The sequence below is a fragment of the Panthera tigris genome, chromosome F2 (assembly GCF_018350195.1).
Source record: "Panthera tigris isolate Pti1 chromosome F2, P.tigris_Pti1_mat1.1, whole genome shotgun sequence".
Taxonomy (NCBI): Eukaryota; Metazoa; Chordata; class Mammalia; order Carnivora; family Felidae; genus Panthera; species Panthera tigris.
The window spans coordinates 67,477,799-67,500,205 of NC_056676.1; the positions used below are offsets into that span (position 1 = coordinate 67,477,799).

The window sequence follows — 22,407 nt, forward strand, 5'->3', positions numbered from 1 at the left end:
ACAAACTTGGTTTTTAAAAACTATTTTTGTAGCATTCACGATTCTGTCCATTTACACAATTGGAGTTCTGCAGCAGAATTAGGCACTAGTGGATTAATAGTATGTATAATAAATTCATGGGGCTCCCATCTGTGTGCATCACGAGAGCTGTTCTTGTGTGTTGTTAAGTGATCCCGGGGCTGAATTGCTAGACAGGTAGGGTGGACCATTCCTGATTACCTAGATGCTAATTAACTGGTCAAGAGAATTCGCCAGGCCTTTGGACCCAATTCACCAAACGGGCTTTCATTTCCTTTGGATGAAAGATGCTGCTAATGAGGACAGGGTCCAGTTCCATATGTTGTAAGTGACGTTTGTTTCACACCTAGAGACATCTTAGATGCAAGATCAGTAACTACCCTGCGGACTCTGCAGTGATGGAAGTTAGGCCAGCTGGCATTGAAACACCAAGTAATCAAGCCTGTCACCACTCTGAACTACCTGTCCTACCTTTGTGGATTAGTAACATCTCAGACCGAAGTTAACATTTTCTAAAGCAAACCAGGCAGTATGCTGATATGAAAACTTACGAAAAAAAGATCATATTCCCTATCTTTGTTAAATGTTTAATTACTTTAGGGGAGGATGCACATGGTCAGCATTTATTAAGAAAAAAGGAAACCCTAGAACTTTCAAAACTGCCTGTGTTTTTCAGAACTTACGTACATTTTATCGTTTGACCAAAGTGCCTGATACGTTGTCAAGATTCCTGCAATTCGGGAAGTACGTAAACTGTACTATGAGTGGAGGAGTAGAGTGAGCCAGGGAAAGAGGGTCACCTGAGATGTGATGAGGGTTTGACCTCCCCCCTTCCTGCGCCTCCCTTGTCATAAGCCTAGCCCACTGCCTTCCTCTTCCTTTTCTCTTGCCTTTTGTTGAAGGTCAGCGTCTAGATAGGGAAGTCACCGGCCAGAACTGAAAAGACCAACTTCCCTGAAGTTGAGCAGCATTATGGCAAGCTGAAGTTTTCAATTTTCAAAATTATACAGATCTCTTCAGACTTTGATACCCTTTGCATGGAAACCACCCTTTCACACATTGACTGCATGAGGACCCCGTGTAAAATTGTCACGGAGACAGAAGTTCCTTTTTTCTCTCTGTTCTGCCTCAGTTCTTTGGTGGCATCTGTTTTTATTCAGGGATTGCAGCCCTCGACTCTCTGACCTTGTCTCTTTTCAGTAAAAGGTTTACCTTAAGGCTGGGTAGCGTCAGGGCAATCCCTGTGTGTATATGTGTGTTGTATGTATGTATCTACATTTTGGTTTTGCTAGTTTGTAATACACTTCAGAAGAGTCCTTTCGAATCAAGCATTTCTTAAATTTTTAGGATTATTGACTGTTTAGACAGTCTAAAAATTACCCTCAACAAATGTATATACACATAAAATGTTGGGTACAATTCTGTGATGTTCATGCACTGTTACTGCCTGTTTACGGATCTCCACTGATTCAGAACCCCTCTGCCAATGATAGAATTCCAAAGTTGTCTGCTTGCATGGTCACTTGTGGTATATGAAGATGTATTCATTCACCAGATGCCCATCAAATGCCTACTCTCTGCCGGGAACCATGCAGGGCACTGAAATACAGTGTAAAGGACAGTGGCCCACCCATCAAAATTTCCACCGTAATTGACGAGATAGACAAGAAACAGACAATTACAACACAGAACTGATGCAGTTGTAGGGCAAATATAGACTATTTGGGGGAGCACATCAGACAGGTGTTTAATTCAGCTTTGGTTCCTCAAGAAGTTCTCCTTACAATGACACTGGAGTTATTCTCCCAAGTAGTAGGAATGCTATGTACAAAGTCAAGGGCATTAGAGACTTGTGGGTCATGTTGAGAAATTCAGATTTGATTTTAAAAGGACTTGGTGGAGGGATGATAAGAACTGACCTGTGAGGAAGATAAGAGACTGTGGCATGGAAAATGGGTTGGGACAAGCAGGACGGGAGGCTGGCAGACTCAGCAGTAAACCAAGCAGACAGTAATAGTGATTTTAACTCAAGTGCTGACTATGGATGAAAAGAAGGGGAGGAGTGGGAAGAAAATGAATTGGAAACCATAGAACTTAGCGATTGATTGAATTCATTGCTTCAACCAATACTTGTTGTGCTATGTATTAGGCACTCTTTATTGTTGTTGTTGTTGTTGTTGTTATTTTTTTGCTGGCCACTCCTGAGCCCTTTGATGTGAGAATTCATGATTCCCTTTAGCTAAGGTGGCGGGGAATGTGTGAAGTTTAATATATAAGCTCAGGTTACCATCTTGAACCAGAAGTCTATCTGGTGCATCCTGATGAATGGTAGCAAACTAGATGAGACACCATTTCCGTCCTCATGTCCAGCGGCAATGACGTGCAGCCTTCTGGAGTGGACAGCTCAGCAGATGATGGTGCTGGTCACCAGAGATGGAACAGATGTGTCTCAGGTGCTGGGCAGGAGAAGTGTTTCTTCAGGCTATAAATGCCGCTCCTGAGATTTCAGGATATCCCTGTAGTTGAGAGTCAGCATGTTTAATGACAGGTTGCTGATGGGAGAAAGTTTCTACATAAAAGTATTCAGGGTGGGGCTTGAGAGTCACTGATAGAGACGATAGTTGGAGCCAGGAGGAGTATGTAGAATGAGAGGAGAGGAGGGCTGAGGATTGGACCAGGCAAAGCCATGGAGAAAGAAGAGGAATCTGATGAGAAAGCCAAAGAGTATAAAGAACATAATGCCTGTTCCAAGGTGGAGCCTGGGGAACAGGAGGGAGGAGTGGCAGTGTGGCAGCAACAGTCAGCTTCAGGACGGTAGCGGGTAGGCTTCTGGTTCAAGGTGGTGGTAGCCTGAGCTTCCATATTAAACTTCACACGTTCAGACTCCACTTTGACTGAAGGGAATCGTGAATCTTCACATCAAAGGGCTCAGAGGTGGCTGGCAAAAAATAATGAAGACATTTTATGCTATGTGAATTACATCTCAGTAAAGCAGTTATTAACAAAAAGAATAATGATGAAAAATCCTCTTTTAAATGTATTCTGACATAATTGTTATACTTAAAAAAGGAATAAACTGTAAGCATCCCGATGTGTGGTGATGGGATAGGGTGGGGTGAACGAGAAGATGTCCACAAAAGGAGAATAAATTTGTACCCAGTCACCTACCGACTTTGTGTGAGGAAAGCAATGGAGCATCACATTAGACGTTAGGGGGAGAGTGCTGTTATTCCAATTCTACAGCCAGCTGGGCGTCATTGCTTTCATTGAAAGGGCACGAAAAGATCATCTTTGACATTGAACGACTTGCGAAAAATCCCACTTGTGTACTTGTCCTGAAAAACAAACAAAAATGCAAAGCCATGCTAGAGCCAAACAAGTAATTAGAATAAATTAAACTCAATGAAGGGAAGAATCGTAATAGAATTTTTCCTTAAGCGGTATGGAATTAACTATGAATAACAGTTATTCATAAAGTAGTAAGCCGTCGTTATGCTAACGATAAAGGAGCCCTCAAAAAATGAATGTAACAGACTAATAATAACAGGGACCTACAATTATAAAAATGCTTCGACAGTTTGGCAGGCAGAAGGAAGATATAGGAGTGCCAGGAGACTCCATGCTATCTTACTATTGGCTTCTGTAAAGAAATAAGAAATGAGAGAAATGAAGAAAGCTGTGAGTGAAGCAGGGCTAGCGTAGAAATGGGATGGAAAGTTTCTTGATTGGCCAAGAGTTGGGGGAGACCTTTTAATATGGTTAAGGGACGGGGAGAGTGGTAAGGAGAAAACAATTTGGAGGCATTAAAAAGCAGAGTATAGTTTAAATTGAAACTGAACATATTCATTACCACGCAATATAACTACCCTACTCTGTTAAAAGACAAGTATTCAAATTGATTTTTTTAAAAATCCAACCATAATGTGATCCAGAGTCACAGGTTTAAAAAAAAAAAAAAAGGTATATAACCTCAGATGCAGAGGGAATTTTTTTAAAAAACAATATTTGAAAAGAATAATATTTTTAACCCTATGACCATAAATTCAATCTGTAAAATGAATGACCAAAAATAAATTCTTCAAAAATTGACTCTAAATGGCTAAAGGGGGCAAAAATCAGACTAAAAGAAAGATTCCTCCTCAAAAATGCAAGTTCTAGACCTATTTATCAGTCATTTCTGTCAGATCTGAAAAGAGCAGGTATTTCCTGTGCTTTCTAATGCTACTTCAAAGCACAGAAAAATATGGAAAACTTCCCTGTTTGTTTTATGAAACTAGAATGGCTATGACCAAATTCTGTGTTGTGTTTTGTTTTTTTTTTTTTTTTTTTCTCCAGAATTACGAACACCGTCACTTAAAACCAAATGTTTGAAGTCTTCGGTCTGATATTAGCAAATGAAAACCACCAGCTCACTGAAAGAAATAGTACCAGTGATCAGTTCAGATTTGTTTCGATAATGTAGCATTTGCTTGTCCTTAGAAATCAGTAAGGTGGTAATCACACTGAGGGGTCAAAAGAGGAGAGCCTTGGGGCGCCTGAATGGTTCAGTCCGTTGAGCATGTGACTCTTGATTTTGGCTCACATCATGATCTCAGGGTCGATAGAGTGAGCCCCACCTGGGGGTGGAGCCTGCTTCAGATTCTCTTGCTCTCTCCCTCTGCCCTTCTCCCCTGCTTGCACGCTCTCTTTCTCCCTAAAAACAAAAATAATAATAATAATAAAATTAAAACGGGATGAAAGCCTTTTGTCTTCCTCTCATCCAAGCAGTACTCTGGTGATCCAAAGATGAACCCAAGTAACCAGCTCCCTTTCTTTGTGAAACTTAGTTCCAGTAGGAGAACAACAATAAATAGACATTGTTGTAATAAGCACACGTAAGATTTGGCTGTGTGATTGATTTCAAGTCAGTGGGGGAACGTTGGCTTACCCACGAAAAATCTTTGGAACCATTGGCTAATGTTTCAATAACCCTGTTTTAAATCCCAAGTTTATACTTTACATTAAAATACATTCCAGATGAATTGAAGAGTTTAATGTTAAAAATTGAAACCAAACTGTGGAAAGAAATAAACAGTGATTATTTATGCCACGTTATGTCCTGTTAGACCTTTTTAGTCATGTCAGAAGTAAAAGCGCTTAGGAAGACTTATAACCTGAAGGATAATGTTGCATTGCTTCTGAGACAATAAGGGCAAAAACAGCTACTTTCAACTTGCAAACACTCAACAAAGCATAACATGTTTGCAAGCTTTATTTGGAGGTTTTTATCTGAAAAGAACCGAAATATCCAGGGGGTAAGCGCAACATCATTACTTGATCCGTAAATCCAGCTGTACCAATAAGACTAACTTTCTCAAGTGCTTGGTACTTGCCAGGCATTGTTCTGATGCTTTACATGTATTACCTCACGTAGTACCCAAAACAGTCATCTGAAGTAGTTACATGTAGTACTTTACATATTTTCCAGGTAAAGCTCAGAGGCACAGAAAGGTCTCAAGCTTGCCCTAGGGCACCCAGCGAATCACTGGAAGAGCCGGGATTCAAACCCAATCTGGTGCCAGAGTCTGCTTTCCTGATATCCCTTATGCTGTACCAAACATGTCTCTTAATTTTCTGACTTACTAAAGTTCTCAAAAAACAGATTTCTGATGATGAATCCAGGTAAGGGAAAAATTTAATCCATCTGAAGAGTAAATTTGGGTGAGAGCTTCCCAGTTTGCAGCTAAAGATCCTCTGGGAGCCTTTGAGGGATCCTTTTGTCACCTACATCCAATCTTTGCCAGAAGATCTCTGGCGAGTGTTTGGAATTCAAGTTTCAGTTGCCAAAATAACTTCCAGAAAAATCACTCTGAAGAACTTTTGCGTAAAAGATTTCCCCTGTTTACCCCAAAACAAAGGAGTGGACTTTGAATGTCACTCCTTTCATCAAAATACATTTGCAAGGCTGTTTTTTGTTTTGTTTTGTTTTGTTTTCCATTTGTGACTATGAAAGCAATAGCAGTGTGCTTAGCATGGCCCGCATTTAGTTCTCTTTTCCATGCCACTGAGGCTGGGAGGCAGAAGATTCCAGCAAGCAAGAACAGTCAAGGCTTACATTCTTTTTAAGCAAATGTTTCCCCCAAATCTGCCATTATTTTAATATTTTAAGCTTAGGATTTGTAAGCTTATTTAAAGGTGGCATGGACTTTAAAAGCATTGAGAAACACTGTTTTATAGGTTTGCTTATTGGTATGGAAGTGTTAAGGTGTTCACAAGGTGTTTTTCAAAAACAGCTTGCCTTTCTATATCCTCCCAGATTTTTCTAGCCCTGTTACTTTTCTGAAAAGGCCTGAAATGCTGTTGCCATCTCATGATACCAGTGAATTTCAGTGTATCCTTCTATTTTTCAAAGTAAGTTTAGTGTATCTCTATCAATAAGAAATGTGGAAATGCTTATAGTGTAAAAAGTCCGTGATTTCCTTATTGTAATAAGTGTAAACACTTACTAATGAAAAGTAACCCGCTTTTACTTTTTTCACTCGTATTCTCTCAAATTCAGGTTTGTCTGAAGTTGTTATAGCTATAATTTCTTATAATTCTCATTTATTTTTGTCAGGTCTCTTCCAGCCATTTATTAGTTTTCATATTTTAAATTTATCTGAATCCTGATCTTTAAATGAGATGTACGCTCACAGCTGATAATAATGTTGATGATAACATTAATGTTAGCATACATACATAGCCTAAATGTCTATATATATTACAATAAAACAGCATGTGCAACATCTCATTTTTATAAAATAGGATAAATGTATGATAAGCCATCTGGAAAAGAAGCTAAAAGGAAATATACACAACTATTGATGGTGGGATTACCAGTGATTTAAATATTTATTTGTATGTATATTCAAAGTTTTGGTAGCAAAAATGTGTTATTTCCATAATTTAAAAGTGCAAATAATTAACAGTGGAGTAAGATAGCTACAGGACAGAATAGACAAATGTCAATAGGTATCTTACACACCAGCCATACCCTTAGAAAGTGTGATGGGGGGGAAGGACAAAATAAATAAGCACATAATATTATCCTCTTTAGTAACATAATACATAAAATGCCCATAAATGAATTTAAGAAATATGTACATCTTTTCAAAAAGAAAACGAATCTTTCTGAGGTACTTGACACAGTGGAAAATTCTGTCATGGGCTCCAGTGGGAAGACCACAATTTTTAAATGGGAGAGGCTTGAATGTGTTTAAATGCCCATGCAAAGAGAAGAAAATTCAGTTTTTCACACGATGGAAAGAATGATAGTTCTTTAAGAAGAATCGGTAACATTTGGTGCCTGCGTAGATGTGGAGCTCAAGGAGGTACTAAGGGACAGTGATTCCAAATTCCCAACTTAAGCTCTTGGACAGAAGAGGATCTCACTAATAACAGCCATAAAAGAACCATTTGTTGAGAACCTGTTTGTATTAGACACTATAACAGTTATTTTCATAAATTAGCTGATTACAGCTTCACCATCTGAAAGTTATTCTTATTAACCCCACTTTTTAAATAAAGAAACTGGCGTTTTTTTAGCAACGATGAGTCAGTTGCCTGAGATCTCATAGGGGTAAAGTGTCAGAGCTGAGATTTGAACTCGGACCCATGAGTCTAAAGTGGTTTGGTTTTTTTTTTTCCCCCCTATAGAATACTATACTACACCTTCACTACGAGACAAAGACCCCAGAAGGAGAAGCAGGCTTAGGGTTAGGATAATGAGTCTGGCTGTTTTAAGAGATTTTTATTCACTTGTTTTACTTTCCACTTTAATCTGTTCTAGGAGATTTTTCAATTTCTCAGATGTTATACTGGACAAGGGTAACTGCATAAACATTGGGTAGGTAGTGCAGATTATGTTATAGGTATACCTTTTAGTTTGTCTTATAAGAGCAGCATTCCGTCTGACTTATCTTTATTGTGGAATTGCCAAATTAATGTGCCCCTTCCTCCAGATTGCTTAAAATGAAGTCATATAGGCAGTCTAATTTACAAGGTAATTGCATGTGGGAAATTACATTTCCTAAATGTTCTGCCACACAAGAAGAATTCCGAGAAAAAAAAGTTCATTCTTTTGGGGAAAACTCATTTTACTTTCTTGGTAAAATGCTATGATGTATTCAGTTAGTTGATAAATCCCACCAATTTTTTTTTTTTTTTAAATAGATTATCTAGTGTTTTGGAAGCTCCTCAGAAAGCCTAGAAGAGATTGACTATTTTCAGGTCTGTTTAAGTGTGTGCTTCTAAAGCTATAATGAGGTGTCTCTCTGAATTCAGCAAACTAATTTATTATTAGTTTTTTATTTAGTCAAGATTTACTTTTGGAATTAGGCTTGCAGTCTGATCCTCACTGATGTCACATTATTTCATTTCCTTTGACTTTAATAATTACATTTAATGATTCAAAGTCAGATACCTCTGTTGTTTGTGTGATTCAGTCGTGTTTAAAGATGTCTAATAACTGAATAACTGAGGTCTTATGCATTCTTTCATATTCTGTTTAATGGCTAGATGCATGTCAGTGCGTAGTATTTGAGTCATCACTGTGCCACAAAATATATTACCCCGACATACAGTGCATCATCAAGTAATCAAATTACAACTATAGCTGTAAACAGGACCCAATTTGCAAAAGTAAATAGTGTGCCCTTTAAAAGAAAGAAAACTTAACGATACTCATCATTCAGGTTCTTGGGTTTAATTAGCTCTGGCTTGCTAAAAGAAAACAAAAAAGCTGAGCAAGTAAATAGGATGCACTTCCCATATGTCACAAATTCTGAATCATTGCTATTTTTTTGTATAACTGACCCACAAAGATTCTTTGCTCTGTTTTTTTCTCTGTGTGCCTCAAGTTCTGAGTTTGTTTTTGTGTTTTGTTTGGCAAAATGAAGGACTATAATTTGATTAGCTCATAAAACCCTCCCATTCTTAAACTACTATAAGACTTTAAGTCTCATTTCCTTTGGGCCTTCATCCTTTTGCTAGTTGATGGGGCCGACTTGTCTGGAAGAGAATCTCCGTGGTGCAAATGACTGACTGAGACTGTGAAGTTCTGTGTAGGCAGTTTGGTCCAGGAATGAACCCATTCGCTGAGCCGGTCCATGCCATGTCTGTGACTCCATGACTCACGCAGTCCAGTAGGGGAATGTGATGCTTTTAAAACATGGCTCCCAAAGCTCTTGGCCAGTCCTCGTATCGGTTGATGGGGCTGTGCCCTCTCCCCTTGAATCTGGGCTCTGTGCCTGCCCAACAGGAGACGGTGGCAGAAGGTTTGTTCAGTTTCTGGGCCTAGGCCTTAAGCAACTATCAGCTTCCACTTCCTGTCTCTTGGGACACTGACTCTTGGAACTTTGCTGCCATGCCGTGAAGAAGCCTAAACTGCCCTGTGGAAAGACCTTGGCAGAGAGGAACTAGCAGCCAGCACCTGCTCGTCAGCACAGTGAGTGAGTCATCTTGGAAGTAGATTTTCCAGCCCTGGGAGAGCTGCACCAGCTGACACTGTGTGGAGCAGAGACAAGCCATGCGCACGGAGCCCTGCCCAAATTGCAGACTCCTGAACAGAATAAGCGACTGTTGTGTCAGGTCCCCAGGTTTTGTTGGTGGAGCAAGGAGGTAGTCACATAAACAAGCAATTTTGAAGCAGCGTAGAGTTACAACGGCAGCAGTATGTACGGGGCATCCCCAGAACACCGCCGAGAGACGGGTAATCCTTCTGCATTAAGGAAGAGCTCCTCAATGAGAGCACAAGTGAACGGAGTCCTGAGGAAGAGTTAGCCAGGTGGGGGGCGGGGGGGGACAGAGGGTGAGGTGCTCTGGGCTGAAGGGACAACCGTGTGATCAGAAGCAGAGGCGGGAAGTGGCATGATGGACGTGAGGAATTGGGGGCCCTTAGGGGTTGCTGGAGCATAACGTCGGAGATGGGAAGCCTTGATTGATGTAGCCTGAGAGATTAGCAGAGTCTGAGTCCTGGAGGTCCTTGTACGCTAAGTGCAGGCATATCGCGTTCAGTCAGTCTGGTGGTGGTGTTATTGCCTCAGGTAGTGTTGGAGGGAGCCGTCTGGTCACATTGGTGTTTTAGATGGATCCTTCTGTGGAACTGTAGGCCAAGTGGACTTGGAGGGTACGAACCCTTCCTAGGGTTAGGTGACCGCTGCAGTAGTTCAGGCAAGGACAGTGAGGGCCTGCGTTAACAATGCAGTGATGGGGAGGAGCGAAAGACAACACATTAAAAAAATATTTAGGGGGTTCAGAAAGAAAGTGTGAGGTAAGAAGATAATGTTTAGTAACTAACTGGGGGAGAAAGGACAAAGTGAAGGAAGACTTTCTGGTTTCTAAGTTGGGTGACCGGCTGGATGCAGGTACCACTAGAAGGGGGCAACGGAAAATTTAAAGCAAAGTCAAAAATTAGAGGAGATTTAAGCTACAAAGAAAGATTTGGGACAGACATTGTCATAGAGTTGACACTTGGAATTATTGTTGAATGAGCTCACTCAGGAGAAGAATGAGAAAGAGAATGGAAGATAAAACCCTGAGAGTAGTACCCTGACATTTAAAAGGTGGTCAAAGGCATGGGGGGGGGGGGGTGCTTGGGTGGCTCAGTCGGTTGAGTGTCCAGTTCAGGTCACGATCTCGTGGTTTGTGAGTTCGAGCCCCACGTCGGGCTCTGCACCGACAATGTGGAGCCTGCTTGGGATTCTGTCTCCCTCTCCCTCTATCTCTCTGCCTCTCTCTCAAAATACATAAATATTACAAATAATAAATAAATAAATAAAAGGTGGTCAAAGGAACTCATAAAAGATTTGGAAAAGAACGATACGAGAAGTTCCAGGAGAACGAAGGAGTTGTCACAGTAACCAAATAAGTCGTTTCAGGTAGGCAGTAAATCTTTTGTATCAAATGTAAGCAACCAGTCCAGTAAGCTAGGGATAGATGAGAACACATTTCTGACTTCCGCCAGGCTGGACAAATGGGTGAGTGAATGGGAAGTTGGAAAGTAGACGCCGATCATGTAGCCAAGGGATTGGAGACCAACTGGAGAAGAACACAGGGCATGAGAAGGTGTGGTAGTGATGGTGGTGGCTTGGGGACGGCGGGATGGAAAATGTAAATGCTTTTATGAGCCGAGGAATTGAGGCCAGTAAAAGGAAGTGGTTGGAGAGAGAAGAGTAAGAAGATGTGATTCATGCAGTAACATCTGCCTGGAGACAGAAGGGCATAGGATCGAGGGCAGTCCTTTGAGATTGGAGGAATACAGGAAGGGTGGGTATAGATGGATGTGACTTTATAGGAGGAGGACGGGAAACTGAAGATCAGAGTTGATGGACTTTATTTTTCTCTGTGAAATAGACAAGTTTGTGCACCGAGAGAAGGGAGCAAAGCGGGATTAATAGCTGCATGGAAGAGAGGGACTTGTTTTAGAGTAACGTTTTAAAGAAGTGCAAGCAAGGGCTGGCTAGCAGTAGGCGAGCGGGATGGCAGGAGACCCTGAAGGCCCCCACGATGTTGGCAATGATAGTTTTGTACTAGTAACCGTCTGCATGGTTGATTTTATCCAAGGGAATGCCCTCATCTCCAACCCACTCCTCCCCCCCCCCCTTAACTGGCCCCTTTGGCTGCAGAAGTGGGGAAAATGTGCAGTCTCGACCATGATCTTCAGTTTCCACAGAGAAGGAAGCAGAGCCTCCAGGAAGAACGACGTTTTGTTTACAGCAGGGCGATAGAGCACTCTGGGTAAAGCTGGGGAATGATTTGCTTTTTGTTTTGTTTTTTTTTTTTAATAATGACATCAGGATTCCCAAAGGCAAAATAGAAAAGATCTGGAAAGGAATCAAGAATGAGAAAAGCCACAGATGAGAAAATGCCAAAGAGTAAGACGTTGGGGTAAAGGAGAGAGGTTGGGGGCGTGGGGTGGTAATGGGACTTCCTTTTATTCGGTGGCCAGAGGTGACACACGGAAGGGAATTATTTGGAAGAGAATTCCTGACGTATCTTTTGTACAAGGCATTGTGGGGATACGCCTGACCAATGGCCCCCAGCGGCTTCTGGCTTTCTCACAGAGCTTAGTAAAGAGGAAGTGAGAGTCCTGCACCAGTCGGGACGGATTCCTGATGTTCAGAGCAACGATGTGGACCCTGGTTGAGTTGGGAGCTCCCTCTGGGCAAGGGCAGCCACTGGCCTTGCAGCGGGGTACCAAGGACCTTGTTTGGGTCTCCCCAGAATTATAGAACAGCCATATTTTCATCCCTTGTTGCTCTCCTCCTCCCACAAATTTAACAGTAATAATCCTCATGAAAATAGGGCTTATCTTAATACAGGCTTTATAGTTTATAAAATGATGCTTTCAACAACCCTGAGAGAAAGACAGGGTAGATAATGTTAGTGAATCTCTGGGGTTAAGGTCATACTGCTAGTAAGCGGCTGAAACAAAAATAGAAATCAGATCTTGTAACTTTTCACTGTTTTCAGCTACGCCACACTGTAGTCTGGGAGCCGAAGCTAAACGGGGCTCATCTAAACCAACCTCCCCTTTTACAGATGAAGCAGCTGAGGCAGCAGCCTGGTAAAGTGGAAAGAACCCAGATACCACAGGTTGGGTGTTCTGGGAAGCCGATTCTGAGGTGGAGGTTGAGATGCAGAAGTTTGCTAGGGAGTGATCTTGGGATCAACACCTGGGGAAGGGAAGGGAAGGGAAGGGAGGAGGATTGGGCAGAGAGAGAAGTCAAGCTGATGATACAATCTCAGCAGAAGCGTCAGCAGACCCTGCAGGGAGTTCTGAAGGTGGATGACCCTTCAGAGCTGTTCCTGAGTTGGGAAAATAAAGCCAGGCCCTTATAACCTCTGAGCAGCCGTCAGATGCCAGTCAACTCTCGGAAGGGACATGGTCTTGAGTAAGGTGACTGTGTGTGTGTGTGTGTGTGTGTGTGTGTGTGTGTGTGTGTGTGTGTTTGATGTTTGTTTATTTTTTTTTTAATTTTTTTTTTTAACATTTATTTATTTTTGAGACAGAGAGAGACAGAGCATGAACAGGGGAAGGTCAGAGAGAGGGAGACACAGAATCTGAAACAGGCTCCAGGCTCTGAGCTGTCTGCACAGAGCTGGACGCGGGGCTCGAACTCACGGACGGCGAGATCATGACCTGAGCCGAAGTCGGCCACTTAACCGGCTGAGCCACCCAGGCGCCCAGATGTTTGTTTATTTTGAGAGAGCGCGCTAGCAGGGGAGGGACAGAGGGCAAAGGAGAGAATCCCAAGCAGGCCCCACACCTTCAGTACAGAGCCAGTTGCGGGGCTCGACCCCACAACCTGTGAGATATGACCTGAGCCGAAATCAAGAGTCGGATGCTCAACCAACTGAGCCACCCAGACATCCCAAGCAACTCTCTCTCTTTTTATTTTTTTTTATTATTTTTTTTTTAACGTTTATTTTTGAGACAGAGAGAGACAGAGCATGAACGGGGGAGGGTCAGAGAGAGGGAGACAGAGAATCTGAAACAGGCTCCAGGCCCCGAGCTGTCAGCACAGAGCCCGACGCGGGGCTCGAACTCACGGACCGTGAGATCATGACCTGAGCCGAAGTCGGCCGCTCAACCGAATGAGCCACCCAGGCGCCCCAAGGAACTCTCTTTTAACTAAAGTGGTCTCCAAAGGGGGCTGGATGCAGAGGACTTGCTGGCCACAGCCCTCCGGCTGTTTTCATTCCTGAGGAGCATCTGGAAGGCGCCTCACAATGTCCACCATGGTGGACTCAGGTTGTCTAGACATGGGCTCAAATCCTGGCCCTGCCACCTCCTAGCCACTCAGTGGCTAGTCACTAGTAAGCTAGTTATGTTAGGCAGGTTCTGGGTAAGGATTCTTTAAGCCTCAGGATCCTCTACTTTCAAATAGGAAGAATCAAGTGAGAACTAAGCCTTGGCTTCCTTATTTGTGAAATAGAAAGAATACTTGTACCATCCTTAGGGGAAGGGTAAGAGGATCTGGTGAGATCATATCCCAGAGTACCCATCGCTTTTAGAAAATTCATTGTTCTCTCTGTCAAAATTAAAAAACATTAAAAATTTTTTTGAAAGGGGCGGCTGGGTGGTTCAGTCAGTTGAACATCTGACTTCGGCTCAGGTCATGATCTCTCAGCTTGTGGGTTCGAGTCCCGCATCGGGCTGTGTGCTGACAGCTTAGAGCCTGGAGCCTGCTTTGGATTCTGTGTCTCCCTCTCTCTCTGCCTCTCTCTCTCTCTCTCTCTCTCTCTCTCTCTCTCTCTCTCTCTCTCAAAATAAATAAACATTTTTTAAAAATTAAAAGAAATGCGTTATTACTATACTATATATAAAGTATCTGGTTCAGTGCCAGATACATAATATTTACCATGAAAGTTGCTCAATAAATAATTCATTAAAAATGTTCCAGAATGTGTCAGTGACTTTCCGGAGGCCAATGTCAGTGTCAAAGCCAGAGCTAGAATGCATCCTACAACACTACTCTCGGTTTGGGGTTTCAAGTCAAGGAATATGGAAGGAGATTTCTCTGTGGAAGTCGGAGTGGGGTGGAAGGGAGTGGGCCCCTGAATGTGATTTTGAGAGTCTGATTCCTCGGGCTAAGTCAGTGGTGTCAGCCCAGTGTGAAAATGCATGTTTCAGAATAGAACCAGGAGGGTTAAAATCAAAGATGAAGTCATCTGAGTAGCAGGACTCCCATCAAAACAGCACTGTAGCAAAAAGATGATTACAGTTTGGGACAGGTTGCTTTGATGCACTGGGCTAAGTGTATATTGTATGTATATGACTGCACATGTATATAACATACGACTGCACTTGTGTGCATCCCACCCGTTCTGCCTGCTTCCCTCAGCAGATTTGGATTCAAGTCCTTTTGGTTCCTTCACATGTCCGGTAATGAACCAGGGATAATTCACTCTCTGGGCTTGAATTTCCTTTCCAAAATGAGGATTTAGATCTAGGTGAGCCCCTTTATCTACTATCATGGTTTAAATGTTTATTTCCCAATATACCCTCCAGCGCAGATATTTTAAGACAAAACGTGGCCACCGCATCCCACAGGTGAATAATCTTGTGTGTGTGCAGAGGAGCACCATGTGTTGAACGGAGCCTACAGAGAAAAGCATGCAATAGCCCTGGTAAAGAAACCCCTGGTACTTAACATTTCAGTAACGAAGGGGAGAAAAATCACTGTTTTGTGAATCAACCAAAGTACTCCGTAGTTATCACAGAGTTCCTGTCTTTACCTGCAGTTTTCTGTGGACTTACCTAGTTTGTTGTGTAACATTTATGTGGACACTTTTGGGCTGGATAGTGTGCGAGAGCGAGTTGATGCAGGCTGAACCCCAGCTTCATTCATCTAGGGAGAGAGTGTGAAGGTGGTCAAGTTCGGAAGGTTGGAAATGCTAGACTTTTTTTCTTTTCTACCAGAAAACTGCACTTAATATTCATGTGTAGTCTGGATCCAGTATCCTAGGCTTTTACTGTTTATGGAAACATTATTTATTTTATTTTTTTTTTTGCTTTTTTAATTTAGCTTCTGTGCTCTGCTCTTACTGTTCTTACGCATTTGGGCTTGTGACTTGAGTAGCTTTTGAGAAATAGCAGCTAAAGCTCTCATTGGAGGTTCATCACACATGAAGCCTTTTGATACAGCCCTTTTGTTAGTATCTTCAATGCTGGGAATTTAATCGGTACTTACTCTTTAAATTTCTCCTTGCCCGAGCCATTATATGTTTTCTCAGAACAAATATTTGGTCCTTATGATTTTGTAAGCATGGGGTTTAAAGATTAGCTTTGAAAATAGGTCAGGGAAATTCACCTACTTAGCTTCACAGCCAGTCAGGTAAGGCAACTTATAAAAGCAACTCAGAAGCTTTGGAAAACCATCTGTGAAATCAGTCTTTTGTAATTCTGTGAAAGCTGCTGTCTGTATAGCTCAAGTACGAATCAGACCTTCCTTCAGTTTTGTCGGCCCCTCATGCATCTGTTTGTTATTATTCATCCACTCATTGTTCGTGTATTAATTCACTGAATACTGCTGTAGACACGGGGGTGACAGAGGTATATATGGAAGCCCGTATTTGTGCCTGTTCTTTGCCAGGCGCTTTGAAACTTGAGCAGTCAATGCTTATAATAGCTGCACAGGCTGGTTGTGATGGTGCGAATGCTACAGTGGGGGTCCAGGTGCTTTCTTAAACTCCCTGGTAATCTGTGGGACTTCAGGTGAGACCGATTCTGTGACTGTTTCCTCATCACTGAAATCATCTTGCTCACCCTCTTTACTTCATAGCTTTGATGGGATAGTGAAATAGTGATGAGATGAAATAAGATAGTAATAATAAAATAATGAAATGAAATAGCGATTTTGAGAGAGATCTGAAAATTGTCAGGCCTTGCGTAAAGACGTGGTAATCTCGTGACTGTGATGGTGGTTTGGACCATCTTCTTGCCGCTTTGGACAGGATTAAGGATGAGTACGTTTTTATTGTTCTCCTGAACCAGATCTATATGTAGATGATGGACAGCCTTAAACCATTTCTTCCACATGTACCGCCACCTTATCTCCCATCCATGGGGCATAGAGTTTCTAGAGATGTCACTGTGGGAGAGTGATGCCTATAGCTGCTAAAACATATTTGCAAGTATTACACTGCATTAAATCAACAAGTATTGGTTAAGTGCTCAGACTAAGTGGGCAGAGAGAGCCATAAGGGATAAGATGGCATCTGTCTTCAAAGTGGCCAAATATAACTCATTACCTTAATTGCAGCTTCCTAAGGACTGGTACAGAGGTGTCCAGTTGGCCCTATGATGTTTCCAGGGGCCCTGTCTCTTAGACATCCCTAGTATCCCTTTTGGATCATGGAAGAGATCATCTTGTGAGGAAACTAAAAAATCACTTCTAGCTTCACGTTTGATACACTGCTAAGTGTTAGGTCTACCGCACTGATGCTCTGGGATGAGACGAGAGGTGAAACCTTCCCTAGAGCAAACCCAGTTTTGGACTAACTCAAGAATTGCTCTGAAATATCAGTCCTACATTGCAGAGAGATTATTGGGTTACACTCACTGCTATTTCCCATGGCCTAGAACAGTGCCTAATGACAGACTCACTAAAAATGTTTTGAATAAATAGAAGCTTCAGCCTGCCATATAGAGCTCTTCTGATACTCTGATAATCCCAGATGGCTTTTTTATATATAAAAAAAAAATGTTTATTTTTGAGAGAGAGAGAGAGAGCATGAGCAGGGGAGGAGCAGAGAGAGAGAGAGAAAGGAGGACAGAGGAACCGAAGCAGGCTCTGTGCTGACAGTACAGAGCCCATCGTGGGGCTTGATCCCATGAACTGTGAGATCATGACCTGAGCCAAAGTCAGACACTTAACCTACTGAGGTACCCAGGTGCCCCCAGATGGCTTCTTGAAGATAGAAGCTATACTTTATCCGTCTCCAGATTTCCAGAGTGTGGCACATAACTGGGTGTTCTAGGTGTTTGTCAGATGAACACATGGACCAGAATAACCAGGACTGTGACGGATGCCCCACAGGAGTGCCTGATCTCTCTCTAGAGAAGCCCTAAAAGACAGAGAAGGACTTGCTCCCAGGAAGTCGGAGGCATGGTCCAAAGTGGCCCGCAACAAATGGGAAGTTTCACTGAAGTTTCTTGTCTTCGTTTCGGTGTTTCCTAAGCTTTTTGATTTGTTTTATTTTATTATAGTGTAGTTCACCCACAGTGTCACGTTAGTCCCAGATAGACAGCAGTGATTGAGCAGCTCTGCATTATGCTGTATGCTCATCTCAGGTGTAGGCGCCATCTGTCCCCATGCAGCGCTGTTACACTGCCACTGACAGTGTTCCCTGTGCTGTACCTTTTATCCTCGTGACTTACGCATTCGGTAACTGGAAGCCCGGATCGCCACCCCCACCCCCAGCCCACCGCCCCTTCACCCATTTTGTCCACTCCCTTCCCCTCTGGCAACCATCAATTTGTTCTGTATTTGTGGGTCTGTTTCAGCTTTTTCGTTTGTTTCGTTTTGTGTTTTAGAGTCCATATGCAAATAAAATCATACGGTGTTTGTCTTTATCTGACTTACTTCACTTAGGATAATATGCTCTAGGCACCCATGTGGTCACAAATAGCAAGATCCCATTCTTTTTTATTGCTGAGTAACACCCACTGGAGTAACACTCCGTCGGCTATATATACACCGTGTCTTCTTTATCAGTTCATCTATCAGTGGACACGTGGGCTTCTTCAGTATCTTGGTTATTGTAAATCATGCTGCAGTAAACAAAGAGGTGCATATATCTTTTCGTTTTTCAATTTTGTTTAACATTTACTTTTCAGATACAGAGAGAGACAAGAGTGCAAGTGGGGGAGAGGCAGAGAGGGAGACCCAGAATCCGAAGTAGGCTCCAGGCTCCGAGCTGTCAGCCCAGAGCCCGATGCGGGGCTCAAAGCCCACGCCTAACCGACTGAGCCACCCAGGCGCCCCACACCTATGTTTTCAAATTAGTGTTTTTGTTTTCTTTGGGCAGATACCCAGTAGTGGAATAACTGGATCCTGTGGTATCTCTGTTTTTAATTTCTTGAGGAGCCTCCATACTGTTTTCCACCATGGCTGCACCAGTTTGCGTTCCCACCAACAGTGCATGAGGGTTCCTTTTTCACCACATCCTCACCAACACGTCTTACTCCTGTTCGAAGGCACCTGTTCTGACGGGTATAAGGCAGTATCTCATGGTTTTGCTTTGCATTTCCCTCATGATTAGTGGTGTTGAGCATCTTTTCTGTTTTAAATGTTTAGTTCTTTGTTCATTTTGAGAGACAGAGGGCACGAGCAGGGGAGGGACAGAGAAAGAGGGAGAGACAGAGAATCCCAAGCAGGCTCTGCGCTGTCAGCGTGGAGCCCAGCACGGGGCTCGAGCTCCCGAACCGTGACATCACGACCTGAGCCGAAATCCAGCGTCGAGTCCCACGCTTAACTGACAGAGCCACCCAGGCTCCCCCAACATCTTTTCACGTGTCTCTTGGCCTGGAGTTTCTGTTCTAATCTTTGCTGTTTCGTTTTAGATTTTCTACTCTATTCATGTCCCTTTCAAAAAATAATTCTCCGAAGAATGGATACAATCCGTATTCCAAGAAGCTACCTCGGGTATACCCTCTGCTGAGTCCTCTCTGTGTCTGTTACACGCAGTGGCACCTACCTGCCCATGCGGCCTGGCACAGGATGGGGCAGGCTGTTCTTTGAAGCCACTCGAGAACCATGGAAGAGACCGAAAGGCCCAGAGAGCACTGGCACAGGAGAGGAGAGGGGAGCGGGACAGCTGGCCACAGTTACTTCCTGGGAGTTTTATTGGGCCATCTTTCTGCCTCATGACTCCATTCTTCCTAAAGTAATAATAATGTCTTTTAAATGTCCTCACCTCTTCCAGTCCCTCGCCCCCATGCAAGTATCTCCTTTACTCTTTGCAGCAACCCTGAGAAAGTGATGGTTCAGTGTTTTCAGTGTTCCTGTTGCACAGATGAGAAATCGCAGGCCAGCAGCAGGGCTAGAGCTGGGGAGAAGTGAGTGAGGCACTTGCCTGGGGCGCAGAGTTTAAGAGGCTGCCAAAAAGTCAATAGGCAAGACAAATAACATTTTGTATGCAGTCTTTAAAAAATTAAAATTCGCAGGATCTGACAGGGCCAGGATTAAGGTGAGTCGTGCAGTTAAGGGCAGGATTGGGTTCTGTCCTAACATAAAATTTTACTTTGTTCATCATGCATTTCTTTTGGGCATTCATTTTGATGGCTCGAATATCACGTTAAAATAGGACTTGTTCTGATTTAGTGAGTTTCTGTGTACTCTCTTCACTTTGGCCCCCAGGCCGCTGCCTCCCTCACCTCCCCCAGGATGCAGCCCGCCTCACAGATAGATGCCCTTGATCATAAGCCTGTCCATAGCAGAGCCTACTTTTGGAGCAAGGCTTCTGGCCTCTTTCTGTCACACCACACAGCTACCTAAAATACCTAATCTTCCTTGCCTCTGAGCCTCTGTTGGTCTTTTGTTGTCGTCGTTTATTTTTTCTTCTGCTTTTAAACCCTGTTATGTGAGTCTCTTTATTACCCCCTCATGGTCTTTCCGCATATTTTTTTCTGTAAGTATGTAATTATGTACCCTCTATGGTTTTAAGTTATTTGACTTCTAAACATTTCTGGATGAATCTTCTCTCAGGGGCACACTATGAAATCCATGCCTTGCTTAGAACTAGATTCTGTGAGTCAAATTAAGAACGTATGAGTATAGCTAATTCTGCATGAGCTGAGGGAGAGAAGGTCTTTTTTTTTTTAAACCCTCAAATTATAGAATTATTTAGTGATTAGAATAACAACAAGGAATTCAGCAGCATGTCCCTGAAATCAAAATTCCTACCGACTTTGCTCTTTAGTGAGTTTCTTAGATAATGAAAACAGTCCATGGTAATGAGCAAACAGCACTGTCCGTGTTCACCTTCTATGGCAGGAGGGCGCATGGGACTACAGGGAGGTATAAATGATCTCTTTCTCTGAAGATGATGTTTTTCTAAAGTACTTATCAATTGGTCCTGCTATATTGTTGGGAAGGACAGATCATTTTCCTTATACATGCCTTACTTCTGAATAATTTACAAGCATCCTTGAGAATTTCAGGTCTAGTATACCTGTTGGTGGAGGGGTCGGGGTGGGGTTGGTGGTGAACAAGAAAAGAAAGTACTGGCAGTTTTGAGATTAGAAATAGAAGGGACGGGCACCTGGGTGGTTCCATCAGTTTTCTCTCTCTCTCTCTGTCTCTCAAAATAAATACATTTTTAAAAAAGAAATAGAAGGGAAAATAAAAGACAGCAGTGGTAGAGTTTGGGGGTTTTTGTTTGTTTGTTTGTTTTTTGCAACTAAGTCTTACCAGAGATGAAGGGAGTTGAGGGCAAGGAAACAGACCTTAGAATTATTTATGCTGCGGTGTCTGTTGAGAAGGAGGAGGAGTGATGTTAGCAGTTACGGTGGCCCTGAGAATTTCACCGGATAAGAACTCTGCTTTATAAACAAAGGCCATGAACATTTGGTTTGAGGACCAGACAGAACATCTGTTCCCTTTATTGCTTTCCTTTAGTGAGCACAAACATGTCTGTAGGCTTCCATCCATGTGGTATTTTTATGGGAGATTGTGAGAAGTGAGACTACAAGGTCAGGACCAAATTGCTGAGGGAGCCGAATGCTGTGCTAGGAAGTGGATATCTTACAGGTGATACTGAACCTACGGGAGACTTTTGGTATAAACAAAAGTCTATGCCAAAAAAAGGTTGATATATACAAACGGTTTAATCTGGTGGCATGATGAAGGAAAGAGTAGAAACTGGAGACAGGGACGATACTAGTTTGCGTGTTAAAGCAGTAAGTATTTTGAACTCTGATTTTGGTTGGCTAAATTCAAAAGGTAGACTGCAAGCCATGTGTCAGAGGCCATTGGCATTCGTCACCAGCATATAGACTGGTTGTTGGAAGGAAGGAGAGGGGCAGGTGGGTGGCTCAGTCAGTCGCGCGTCAGACTTCAGCTCAGGTCATAATCTCGTGGTTCTGAGTTTGAGCCCCATGTCGGGCTCACTGCCGTCTGCCTGTCGGCACAGAGCCCCCTTCAGATCCTCTGTGCTCCCCTCCCCTCCCCCGCTTGTGCTCTCCCCAAAACAAATAAATATTATTTTAAAAAAAGAAAGGAGGGGGACCCCCAGGTTTTATCATGAATGCCCTAGAGAATGGCCAATCCTTACCCACAAATGCAGAAGGAACTGTTTGCGAGTGAAGGAAAAGATGGTGTGTTCCATTTCACGCATGTTTTCTTTGAAGCAGTGATGTGATGAGCAATTAAAATATCCTTTAGGTGGTTGGAGGTGCAGCCCTGGGACTGGGAGAAAGAAGAAGGCTGAAAGTAATTATTTAGAAGTCGCACACTCCAATATAGCGTTGACGTTTTAGCAGACACAACACAGAGGGCTGAGATGGACACACACATCCATTGGCTAGAAAGAGGAGGGAACTCGAGGCTGAACGGTCTGTGATGGAGGACTGCTGGACCCCAGAGGAGCAGCAGAGCCAAGGGAGGGAATGATTTCAGGAGGGCTGGTGTTGCCCCGCAGTGCCGGAGCTTGGAGACCAAAACTAATGAGTAATCTCAGGAGCAGTCTTGGGCTTAGAAAACAAAAATCGAAATCCAAGAAGAGGGAGAGTGTCAGGAAGTTAGAAGCTAAAATCAGAGGTGATTCTGTTGGAAGACCATTGTGTGAACTTCAAATGAAGTTTAATCCTTAGACTGCCATCGATAGGTGACGTTTAAATCTCTTGTGTTTTATCAATCTCAAAGA

At 42.9% G+C, this 22,407-nt stretch overlaps 1 protein-coding gene across 2 annotated transcripts in view; it reads left to right on the forward strand.

Moving 5' to 3' along the window:
- Positions 1-22,407, forward strand: part of NSMCE2 (NSE2 (MMS21) homolog, SMC5-SMC6 complex SUMO ligase) — a 217,515-nt gene that overhangs the window by 109,480 nt on the left and 85,628 nt on the right. The window lies entirely within an intron of this gene.